Here is a 13,174-nt window from a genome sequence, read left to right as displayed (position 1 = left end):
CTAAATTGAGTAGAAAAATAAATTGTGCAGAAGCTATGGAGAGTCTGCAGAAAGATGATATAGGTTAAATGAGTGGGCAAGGGTCTGGCAGATGGAGTACAATGTTGGTAAATGCGAGGTCATCCATTTTGGATGGAAAAATAAAAGCAGATTATTATTTAAATGGTAAAAAATTGCAGCATGCTGATGTGCAGAGGGAGTTGGAAGTGTTTGTACATGAATCACAACGGTTGGTTTACAGGTGCAGCAGGCTGTCAAGAAGACAAATGGGATGTTGGCCTTCATTGCTAGGGGGATTGAATTTAAGAGCGGGGAGGTTATTCTGCAACTCTACAGGGTACTGGTGAGGCCACAGGTGGAGTATTATGTGTAGTTCTGGTCTCCTTACTTGAGGAAGGATATACTAGCCTTGGAGGCTGTGCAGAGGAGGTTCACCAGATTGATTCCAGAGATGAGGGGGTTAGACTAGGAGGAGGGATTGCGTCGGCTGGGATTGTACTCACTGGAATTCAGAAGATTGAGAGGAGATCTAATGGAAACATATAAGATTATGAAAGGGATAGTTAAGATAAAGACAGGAAAGTTGTTCCATTGGTAAGTGAGACTAGAACTAGGGGACATAGCCTCAAAGTTCAGGGAGAAGATTTAGGATGGAGATGAGGAGGAACTGCTTTTCCCAGAGAGTGGGGAATAATAACCATATAACAATTACAGCACAGAAACAGGCCATCTTGGCCCTTCTAGTCCATGTGGAACTGTTACTCTCACCTAGTCCCACCAACCTGCACTCAGCCCATTCCTTTCCTGTCCATATATCTATCCAATTTAACTTGAAACGACAACATCGAACCTGCCTCAACCACTTCTGCTGGAAACTCATTCCACACAGCTACCTCTCTCTGAGTAAAGAAGTTCCCCCTCATGTTACCCCTAAACTTTTGCCCTTTAACTCTCAACTCATGTCTTCTTGTTTGAATCTCCCCCATTCTCAATGGAAAAAGCCTATCCATGTCAACTCTATCAATCCCCCTCATAATTTTAAACACCTCTATCAAGTCCCCCCTCAACCTTCTATGCTCCAAAGAATAAAGACCTAACTTGTTCTGCCTTTCTCTGTAACTTAGGAGATGAAACCCAGGCAACATTTTAGTAAACCTAGCAACACACATCAAAGTTGCTGGTGAACACAGCAGGCCAGGCAGCATCTCTAGGAGGAGATACAGTCGACATTTCAGGCCGAGACCCTTCGAAGGGTCTCGGCCTGAAACGTCGACTGTACCTCCTCCTAGAGATGCTGCCTGGCCTGCTGTGTTCACCAGCAGCTTTGATGTGTGTTGCTTGAATTTCCAGCATCTGCAGAATTCCTGTTGTTTGCATTTTAGTAAACCTCCTCTGTACTCTCTCAATTTTATTGACATCTTTCCTAAAATTCGGTGACCAGAACTGTACACAATACTCCCAATTTCGCCTTACCAATGCCTTATACAATTTCAACATTAGAGCCCAACTCCTATACTTAATGCTCTGATTAATAAAGGCCGGCATACCAAAAGCTTTCTTCACCACCTTATCCACATGAGATTCCACCTTCAGGGAACTATGCACCATTATTCCTAGATCTCTCTGTTCTACAGTATTCTTCAATGCCCTACCATTTACCATGTATATCCTATTTTGATTAGTCCTACCAAAATGTAGCACCTCACATTTTTCAGCATTAAACTCCATCTGCCATCTTTCAGCCCACTCTTCTAACTGGCCTAAATCTCTAATAATACCAGAAGAGATTTAAAAATCAGTATTCGTCACTCTTCCTAAGAAACCTGGAGCAACAGAATGTGAATTACATAGGACCATAAGTTTAATGAGTCATATCACCAAGATACTTCTAAGAATTTTGATGACAAGAGCGAAAAGCAAGGTACAAGCTGAAATACATAAAGAACAATGTGGTTTTGTGAAAGACAAAGGTACAAGAAACGCAATATTGATGTTAAGGATACTATCAGAATGAGCTATTTGAGTACAAAAAGACTTGTTTGTTTTATCGACTACACAAAAGAATTTGATAAAGTGAAGCATAATAAGTTATTTGAATATTACAGGAAACTCTAGATCTAAATTCGAAAGACTAATCTGTACTGGGAACAAACTATCGCTGTAAGAATAGATGGAGAAGTGAGTCAGTTTATGAAAATCTAGAGAGGCATTGGACAAGAGTGTGTTTTCTCCCCTGATTTATTTAATGTGTACAGTGAAACAATATTACAAAAAATAAGAGACATCTTGGGAATCAAAGTTGGCAGTGAAAACATCAATAATTTCAGATATGCGGATGACGCTGTGTTAATTGCAAGTATGCAGGAAGTATAAAACTTAATTGATAGTTGTTGAAGAAAGTGCAAAAATGGGTCTATCTATCAATTGCAAAAAGACAGAATGTATGGTCATATCCAAAAAGAAGGAGAATCCTATCTGCAGGCTGAGAATAAATGGGGAAGACATAAAACAAGTACAGAACTTTTGCTACTTAGGAAGCTGGGTGACATGAGATGACAGGTGCAACTTGGACATCAAAAGAAGAATAGGGATGGCAAAAGACACCTTTACAAGAATGAAGAGTATACTGACCAATACTAAACTAGGTATGACAACCCGCCTCAGAGTACTGAAATGTTACGTTTATCCAGTTATGTTATATGGCTCAGAATGTTGGACAATATCTAGTAACACGAGGAAACGAATTGAAGCAGCAGAGATGTGGTTTTTGAGGAGGATGCAAAGAATATCATGGACGAAACGAATATCTAACGAGGATGTCATGAACAGAGCAAACACAAAAAAAGAAATAATGTATCAGATCATGAAAAGGCATTGTAACTTCATTTGACATGTGATTAGGAAAGAGGAGTTAGAATGCATGGTAATTATGGGAAAGATTGAAGGGAAGAAAGCAAGAGGAAGGCAAAGACAAATGATGATGGAGACAGCAGCCAGAGAACTGGAAATGAATTGATCCACTTGACCCGAAACAGGAGTGTGTGGGCCATGGCGGTCAAAGCTCAAAATGGGCATGGCACCTGATGGTGATGATGATGATGGTGAATCTGTGGAATTCACTGCCCAATAAAGCGTGGAGGCTACCTCAGTAAATATATTTAAGACAGGGTAGGATAGATTTTTGCATAGTAGGGGAATTAAGGGTTATGGGGAAAAGGCAGTTAGGTGGAGATGAGTTCATGGCTAGATCAGCTATGATCTTATTTAATGGCGGAGCAGGCTTAACGGGCCAGATGGCCTACTCCTGCTCGTATTTCTCATGTTCTTATGAACACTCTGAGCCGGACTACGCCAGTGATGGTTGGGGAATGCATGTCATTTTCAGAAGGAGACAAGATCATATGCTATTTCTATACTCAACTAGGTGGGCCATCTGTTTCTGTGTGGCATATCTCACTTTATCCAGTCGAATTGAGAGTGATGATGGGTTACTTCTGTGTCTTGATTGCGCATTGCAGTTTGCTCATGAGTGGAATTTCATTACTCAGTGAGGACATCTAGCCGCTTCCTGGATGTATTACATTGTGGCTAAAGGGTCAGATACCTTTCACAAACTAGGTGGATAAAGATGAAATTACAAAGAAGCAGAAAACTGTTCCAAGGGCTATAAATGGTGCCTCCATGACAGCTGACATCCAGTCTAATGTGTATGTCTAGATTGTTATCAAGCCCTCGTAAAGAAGTGCATTTTCAACCTCCATTTTCCTGCCTTTGAACAACAACCAATGAGAGAACTGAAATGGATTGCTCTATGTCCCTTATTATCTGGTCAGGCTAGGCAAGCCTAACAATACACCAACCATTAATAATAGAAAACAAGCAGGTGGCAGATGAATTAAGCAGGTGTTTTGCATCAGTCCTTTCTGGAGGATATAAATAATATCCCAGAAGTAGAAGTAAACTAGGAATTGGAACAGAGGGAGGGATTCAGATTGCCACAAATGTTATCCTTGTGTCTCAAATGAAGCAGATGGTATAATACCATATGACACAGAATTAGGCGATTTGGCCCATCAAGTCTGCTCCGCCATTCCATCATGGCTGATTATCTCTCTAAACCCCATTCTCCTGCCTTCTCCACATAACTACTAACACTTTTACTAATCAAGAACCTATCAGCCTCTACTTAAATATACCTAATGACTTGTCCTCCACAACTGTTTGTTGCAATGAATTCCGCAGATTCACCACCCTATGGCTAAAGAAATTTCGCCTGTTCTCTGTTCGAAAGGGACGTCCTTTTATTCTGAAGCCATGTCCTCTGGTTCTAGACCCACCCACTATTGGAAACATCCTCTCTATGTCCGCTGTATCTAAGCCTTTCGATATTTGATGGGTAACAATGAGGTCCTCCCCCCATTCTTCTAAACTCCAGCAAGTATAGATCCAGAACCATCAAACGCACCACATATGTTAACCCCTTCATTCCTGGGATCATTCTCGTGAACCAACTCTGGACTCTCTCCAATGCCAACATATCCCTACTTAGATAAGAAGCCAGAAGTTGTTCACAATACTCCAAATGCAGTCTGTCCAATGCCTTAAAAAGCCTCAGCATTACATCCTTGCTTTTATATTCTAGTGCTTTCAAAATGAATGCTAACATTGTATTAGTTTTCCTTACCACAGACTCAACCTGCAAAAAACCATAGAAACCATAGAAACCATAGAAACTACAGCACAGAAACAGGCCTTTTGCCCCTTCTTGGCTGTGCCAAACCATTTTCTGCCTAGTCCCACTGACCTGCACACAGACCATATCCCTCCATACACTTCCCATCCATGTATCTGTCCAATTTATTCTTAAATGTTAAAAAAGAACCCGCAATTACCACCTCGTCTGGCAGCTCATTCCATACTCCCACCACTCTCTGTGTGAAGAAGCCCCCCCAAACGTTCCCTTTAAACTTTTCCCCCCTCACCCTAAACCCATGTCCTCTTTTTTTTCGCCCCTTGCCTCAGTGAAAAAAGCCTGCTTGCATTCACTCTATCTATACCCATCATAATTTTATATACCTCTATCAAATCTCCCCTCATTCTTCTACGCTCCAGGGAATAAAGTCCCAACCTATTCAACCTTTCTCTGTAACTGAGTTTCTCAAGTCCCGGCAACATCCTTGTAAACCTTCTCTGCACTCTTTCAACCTTATTTATATCCTTCCTGTAATTTGGTGACCAAAACTGAACACAATACTCCAGATTTGGCCTCACCATAACATTCCAGCTCTTATACTCAATACTTTGACTAATAAAGGCCAATGTACCAAAAGCTCTCTTTACGACCCTATCTACCTGTGACGCCACTTTTAGGGAATTTTGTATCTGTATTCCCAGATCCCTCTGTTCCACTGCACTCCTCAGTGCCTTACCATTAACCCTGTATGTTCTACGTTGGTTTGTCCTTCCAACGTGCAATACCTCACACTTGTCTGCATTAAACTCCATCTGCCATTTTTTAGCCCATTTTTCCAGTTGGTCCAAGTCCCTCTGCAGGCTCTGAAAACCTTCCTCACTGTCTACTACACCTCCAATCTTTGTATCATCAGCAAACTCGCTGATCCAATTTACCACATTATCATCCAGATCATTGATATAGATGACAAATAACAATGGACCCAGCGCTGATCCCTGTAGCACACCACTAGTCACAGGCCTCCACTCAGAGAAGCAATTCTCTACCACCACTCTCTGACTTCTTCCATCGAACCAACGTCTAATCCAATTTACCACCTCTCCATGTATACCTAGCGAATGAATTTTCTTAACTAACCTCCCATGCGGGACCTTGTCAAAGGCCTTACTGAAGTCCATGTAGACAATATCCACTGCCTTCCCTTCATCCACTTTCCCGGTAACCTCCTCGAAAAACTTCAATAGATTGGTCAAACATGACCTACCACGCACAAAGCCATGTTGACTCTCCCTAATAAGTCCCGGTCTATCCAAATGCTTGTAGATTCTGCCTCTTAGTACTCCGTCCAATAACTTACCTACTACCGATGTTAAACTTACTGGCCTATAATTTCCCGGATTACTTTTCGATCCTTTTTTAAACAACGGAACAACATGAGCCACTCTCCAATCCTCTGGCACTTCACCTGTAGACAGCGACATTTTAAATATTTCAGCCAGGGCCCCTGCAATTTCAACACTCGTCTCCTTCAAGGTCCGAGGGAACACCCTGTCAGGTCCCGGGGATTTATCCACTTTAATTTTCCTCAAGACAGCAAGGACCTCCTCCTTTTCGATCCGTACAGTTTCCATGATCTCACTACTTGATTCCCTTAATTCCATAGACTTCATGCCAGTTTCCTTAGTAAACACAGACGCAAAAAACCTATTTAAGATCTCCCCCATTTCCTTTGGTTCCGCACATAGCCGACCACTCTGATCTTCAAGAGGACCAATTTTATCCCTTACAATCCTTTTGCTCTTAATATACCTGTAAAAGCTCTTTGGATTATCCTTCACTTTGACTGCCAAGGCAACCTCATGTCTTCTTTTAGCCCTCCTGATTTCTTTCTTAAGTATTTTCTTGCACTTCTTATACTCCTCAAGCACCTTATTTACTCCCTGCTTCCTATACACATCATACAACTCCCTTTTCTTCTTTATCAGAGTTGCAATATCCCTTGAGAACCAAGGTTCCTTATTCCTATTCACCTTGCCTTTAATCCTGACAGGAACATACAAATTCTGCACTCTCAAAATTTCTCCTTTGAAGGCTTCCCACCTACCGATCACATCCATGCCAGAGAACAACCTGTCCCAATCCACGCTTTTTAGATCCTTTCTCATTTCTTCAAATTTGGCCTTCTTCCAGTTAAGAACCTCAACCCTAGGACCAGATCTATCCTTGTCCATGATCAAGTTGAAACTAATGGTGTTATGATCACTGGAACCAAAGTGCTCCCCTACACAGACTTCTGTCACTTGTCCTAACTCGTTTCCTAACAGGAGATCCAATATTGCATCCCCTCTAGTTGCTCCCTCTATATATATTGATTTAGAAAACTTTTCTGAACACATTTTACAACCTCTAAACCATCTAGACCCCTAACAGTATGGGAGACCCAATCAATATATGGAAAATTAAAATCCCCTACCACCACAACTTTATGTTTCCTGCAGTTGCCTGCTATCTCTCTGCAGATTTGCACTTCCAATTCTCTTTCACTATTGGGTGGTCTGTAATACAATCCCACTAATGTGGCCATACCTTTCCTGTTTCTCAGCTCCACCCATAAGGACTCAGTAGACAAGCCCTCTAATCTGTCCTGCCTGAGCACAGCTGTAATATTTTCCCTAACAAGCAATGCCACTCCCCCACCTTTCATTCCTCTGCCTCGATCACATCTGAAACATCGGAACCCTGGAATATTAAGCTGCCAGTCCTGCCCCTCCTGTAGCCAAGTTTCACTAATTGCTACAACGTCATAATTCCACGTGTCAATCCACGCCCTCAACTCATCCGCCTTCCCCGCAATACTCCTAGCATTGAAATATATACACCTCAGAAGATTTTTAACCACCACTCACAACCTTTCTATTAGTGGATTTGCTTGAACTTTTAACATCATTTATTTTCACCCCAGCCCAACTGTCAGCTCTGATACTGTGGTTCCCATTCCTCTGCAGATCTAGTTTAAAGCCCTCCCAATAGCATTAACAAACCTCCCTGAAAGGATATTGGTCCCCCTGTAGTTCAAGTGTAACCCGTCTCTCTTGTACAGGTCCCACCTGCCCCAGAAGAGGTCCCAATTATCCTGAAATCTGAAACCCTGCCCCCTACACCAGTTCCTCAGCCACTTGTTCATCCTCCAGAGCATCCTATTCCTACCCTCACTGGCACCTAGCACAGGTAGCAATCCTGAGATTACCACCCTCAAGGTCCTGCTTTTCAACTTCCTACCAAGCTCTCTATACTCACTCTCCAGGACCTCCTCACTCTTCCTTGCTATGTCATTGGTACCGATGTGCACCACGACATCTGGCTGATCACCCTCCCACTTCAGAATGTCATGCAATCGATCACAGACATCCTTGACCCTGGCACCCAGGAGGCAACAAACCATCCTGGATTCTCTGTCACGACCACAGAACCTCCTATCTGCTCCTCTAACTATCGAATCCACTATCACTACCGCTCTCCTCTTTTTCCCCCCTCCCTTCTGCACTGCAGAGCCAGACCCAGTGCCAGAGATCCGGCTACTGCAGCTAGTCCCAGGTAAGTCATCCCCCCCAACAGTATGCAATGCAGTATACTTGTTGTTGAGGGGAATGGCCACAGGGGAACCCTGCTCTGCCTGCCCTTTCCCCTTCCCTCGCCTGACAGTGACCCAATTTCCTGTCCTCTGCTCCTTTGGCGTAACTACCTCCCTGTAGCTATGATCTATAATCTCCTCATTCTCCCAAATGATCCGCAGGTCATCCAGCTCCTGCTCCAGTTCCCTAACGCGGTTTGTTAGGAGCTGCAGCTGGATGCACTTCTTGCAGGTGTCGTTGTCAGGGACACCAGAGGGCTCCCTGACTTCCCACATCCTGCAAGAGGAGCATTCCAACATCCTGCCTGGCATTCTCTCTACGCTAGACAATCTGAACAAAAAACTTACCAGAACCTACCCTGCCCTCTACCTGTTCTCGCCGAAGCCTGGTTGAGCCAAAGCCGCCCCACTCTGACTCAGTCCACTCCTTTAACCTTTGAGGTATAAGGACTCCCAAGTCCCTTTGCACATCAGTTTTCTGAATTTTCTACCCATTTTGTAAATAGTCTATGCCTTTATTTCTTCTCCCCTACACTATGTTCCATATGCTACTTCTTTGCCCATACTCCCAATCTGTCTAAGACCTTAGTGGGAGCAGACTCCCTACTTCCTCAACACTAATGGCCCATCCACCTACCTTTGTTATCATCCCCAAACTTGGCCACAAAGCCATCGATACCGTCATCCAAATCATTTATACATATAACGTGAAAAGAAGCGGTCCCAAAACCTGCCCTTGCGGAACACACTAGTCATTGGCAGCCAACTATTTAAGGCCACCTTTATTCCCACTCTGCCTCCTGCCAATCCTGTATCTTTCCTGTAATACCATGGGCTTCAATAGCCTTGTGCAGCACCCTGTCAAAGGCCTTCTGAAAATCCAAGTAAACAACATCCACATTTTCTCCTTTGTGTATCCTGCCTGTTATTTCCTCAAAGATTTCCAACAGTTTATCAGAAGATTTCGCCTTCAGGTAACCATGTTGACTTTGGCCTATTTTATAATGCTTCTCCAAGGATCAGGTTTTTCTAAAACCTCATCTTTAGTGGACTCCAACATCTTCCCAAACACTGGTGTCAGGCTAACTAGTCTATAACTTCCTGTCTTTTGCCTCCCTCCCTTCTTCAAAGTTAAAAGTAAATTTATTATCAAAGTACATATATGTCACCATATACAACCCTGAGATTTGTTTTCTTGCAGGCATACACAGTAAGTCCAAGAAACATAATAGAATCAATGAAAGACTGCACCCAACAGGATGGACAAACAACCAATGTACAAAAGAAAACAAATTATGTACATACACAAGAAAACAAAAGTACAGTAAGTATCAAGAATATAAGAAAAGTCCTTGAAAGTGAGTCCATTTTTTGTGGTGGGCACAGGATACGGTGGAACAGTTCAGTGATGAGGCAAGTGAAGTTATCCCCTCTGGTTCAAGAGCCTGATAGTTGAGGGGTGGTAACTGTCCTGAGTCCTACCGGTGTGGGTTCTGAGACACCTGTTCCTTCTTCCTGATGGCAGCAGCAAGAAATGTGCATGGCCTGGGTGGTGGGGGTCTTTGATGATGGATGCTGCCTTCCTGCAACAGTGATCCTGTAGATGTGCTCAATAGTGGGAAAGGCTTTAACCAGGATGGATTGGAACATATCCACTACATCACTCCATTTAAAGAGTGGAGTACTATTTGTAATTTTCCAGTCCTCCAGAATCTAGTGATTTTTGAAAAAACACTACTAATGCCTCCACAATATCTGGCCCAGATGACTTATCTACCGTCAGACCTTTGAGCTTTCCAAGCACCTTCTCTGTAGTAATAGCAACTACACTCACTTATGCCCCATGACACTTTTGAATTTCTGGCATACTGCAAGCGTCTTCCACAGTGAGTTTGCCCACCATTTTGTTGTCCCCAAATACTACTTTTCCAACATAATTTTCCAGTGGTCCAATACCCACGCTCGCCTCTCTTTTACTCTTTACATATCTGGGAAAAAAAACTCATTTTGTATCCTCTTTTATATTATTGGCTAGCTTACGTTCATATTTTATCTTTTCTCTCCTGATGATTTTTTAGTGGCTTTCTGTTGGTTTTTTAAAATCTTCCCAATCCTCTAACCTCCCACTAATTTTTGCTATGTTATATGCCCTTTCTTTTGTTTTTATGCTGTCTTTATGTATGATAGCTGATACATTGATTTTAATTTTCCAAAATTCCCCAGTTTCATGACAGGTTCTGTTGGATTGGAAAATAACATATATAACCTTACGTAAAAAAATTGAGACAGAAATAAAGAATCTATAGGCCATTAAGTGTAGCATCTGTCTCAGAGAAAGCTTTAAAATCAATTAAAAAAGGCAAACAGGGCACTTCGAAAAACTCAAGATCAATGTCATTATACTTTAGGGAAGGGAAATTGTGGTTGACCAATTTATTGGAGTTCTGTGGATAAATAGAAATTAGTGGATTATTATATTTAAATTTCCGGAAGGCATCTAATAAAGTGTTGCATCAAGGTTATTGTGGAGATTGAAAATTTGTGCTATAGGAGGCAATGTGAAGAAGAAATAAGGAGGTTTTCTTCTGGCTTATAATAGTAAACATATAGGATACATTTCAAGCTTAAGTGTCAATTATATTTCCAATGAAAAATGAGATGATTATTTTGTAAATAAATAACAATAAGTTGCTAAATGTACTTTGAAGATATGAGGACAGAAAGCTGAAGAATATTTTAAAAATTTATGGTAAATCCTACCGACCTTAGTTTGCAAAAAGATGTTTAATTTGTAAGTAAGTGAATATTTTAAAACTGCTGGTGAGGTGTTGGTAGGATCAAAGAAGAAGTCTTCTTCACTGGTGAGGCATTAAAATGATTTCATGAAAATGTTATGGTATCAGAAATAAAACCACCAGGTATAGTGCACTTAATTTTAAAATACATGAATAATTATTGTCTTGATATTGTTCAGTAGAAATTTCAGCATAAACCTAGTTTTTTATAAAGTTCAGAATATGTATCTTCATGTACTTGACTAAAATATTAATATTTGGTTATGTCTGATTAAAATAAAGTACATCATGTGACTAGCTCTTAGAAAAATCTTGGATCGTCCATCTGTTCTTTGAAAAAAAGCTGTGCATCACTGCTCTTCCAGGTTATTTTTTTCATGCTGCTGGGCGTTTTCTTTTAACTTTGGTGTTGCCCCTTGAATAATCTGCTGATGATAATTGCTAACTTGAAAGGTTGACATTTAAAGGTATAGATTTGTTTTTATTCTATGAAATCTTAAATGTTTTGCAGTGTTTATCTGTAGGCTTACTCATTAACAATTGAAAACGATTCCTCAGGTCAGCATGTGTATCATGCTTTAAAAATTTATCTCAGTTAAATTTAAAACCATAGTTAGTGACTCTACATTATCCATTTCAATATATCAAATGTTTTCATCTGGGCTTGATTACATTTGAATTAACCTGTCATTGTGGTCAACTACTGTGCTTTTCCTGCAGACCTTGGCCATGTGACTCCTAGCAAATGCAAGGCCTCGATTGTACGACCGTCCTGTAGTCAGATCAAACTAGGGATGGCAACCAGGGCTCTAGACGGCATCCTGAGATCACAGTCCAGCAACACCCTAATGGCCTGTGATAGCTGTTTCATTGCCTTTAAATGCTTCCGATAAAATTGCATTATATATGTAATTAAATATTAAACATAAAAATATACTGAAAAAGCTGAAACAAGGAAAATAAACAATAACATCTCCAATGACCTATTTTATTATAAATAATAACTTGCTTCAAGTTGCTTTTTTTATTAATAAAATGGTGTTGAACCAAATATACCATTGCTTTAAGAAAACCAGATATGAGCTCTTTCATTCAGTATGTTGCAGAATGCCCAGGGACTCAGTAGGTAGATCAGAACTAGAGCAAGTCATCAAGTTCACAGTTGTTCAATTTTTATCATCTGTTATTCCAGTCGCTTGCAAGATGAGTTTCTTTAATCACTACATGATTGCATCTTGCTGCTTTTCTCTGTATATTTTCCAGAAACATTGGTGCAAGACTGAATTCTATATTCTAACTGATGTCTTACTTGAACTATTATTTGACCCTATTTGCAGCATCCCAGTGTTGAGAGAACAGTCTGAGCACTCTTTTTCCTTTGGCAATTCCTAAACTTGTGGATTCTCGGAGACCCCTGCATCTGACACCAGTTTCAATATATTCCATTTTTAAATGTATTTATAGCAGCAATATTGTTAGAGCATAAATTCAGAGGCAGTGATGATAAACTGTTAGATACAGGCATCTGCCAGCTCATTATAGCAGAGAATGCAATGCCGAACATCGAGATGTTCCAAATGTGGAACCTCTCCCCCTCCATCCCTCCATCTACCTCCTCCCCCTCCCCTACCCCTTCCCCTCCTCCGCACCCTACCCCTTCCCTTCCCCTTCCTCTCCCTTCACTCTACCCCTTCCCTACCATCCCCCTCCCTCCTCTACCCCTCCTTCCTATCTTCCCCACTTCACCCTCCTCCCTCCACTCCCCTTCCCTCACTTCCTCCCGCTCACCGCCCCCCAGGACTGGAGAAGGGCTGCGGCCCAAAACATTGACTGTTTATTCAGTTCCATAGTCGTCGAATTCCTCCAGCATTGCTTGTGTTGCTTGGATTTCCAGAATGGCAGATTTCCCTGTGTTTAAAAACTTTCCTCAGCCTTGGCTGCTCATCGTTTTAGCAAGTGATAGTTCACTTTTATACCCAAGTATAAAAAAGTGAGAGGTCACATTTATACCTGAGACTAATTTAAGTTGCTCTGTGATAGTGAATCCATATCTAG

At 41.5% G+C, this 13,174-nt stretch overlaps 1 protein-coding gene across 1 annotated transcript in view; it reads left to right on the top strand.

Annotated features, from left to right (window-relative positions):
- Nucleotides 1-9,635: 9,635 nt before the first annotated feature.
- Nucleotides 9,636-13,174, top strand: part of tmc5 (transmembrane channel like 5) — a 125,922-nt gene continuing 122,383 nt past the window's right edge. The window contains exon 1 of the mRNA XM_063059052.1: nucleotides 9,636-9,648. The gene's annotated coding sequence lies outside the window, so the exon portion shown is untranslated. The remainder of the gene's footprint in view (nucleotides 9,649-13,174) is intronic.

The sequence above is a fragment of the Mobula hypostoma genome, chromosome 9 (genome assembly GCF_963921235.1).
Source record: "Mobula hypostoma chromosome 9, sMobHyp1.1, whole genome shotgun sequence".
NCBI lineage: Eukaryota > Metazoa > Chordata > Chondrichthyes > Myliobatiformes > Myliobatidae > Mobula > Mobula hypostoma.
Note: the sequence above shows the minus strand (reverse complement) of the source record. Positions and strands in the feature narration are given on the sequence as shown.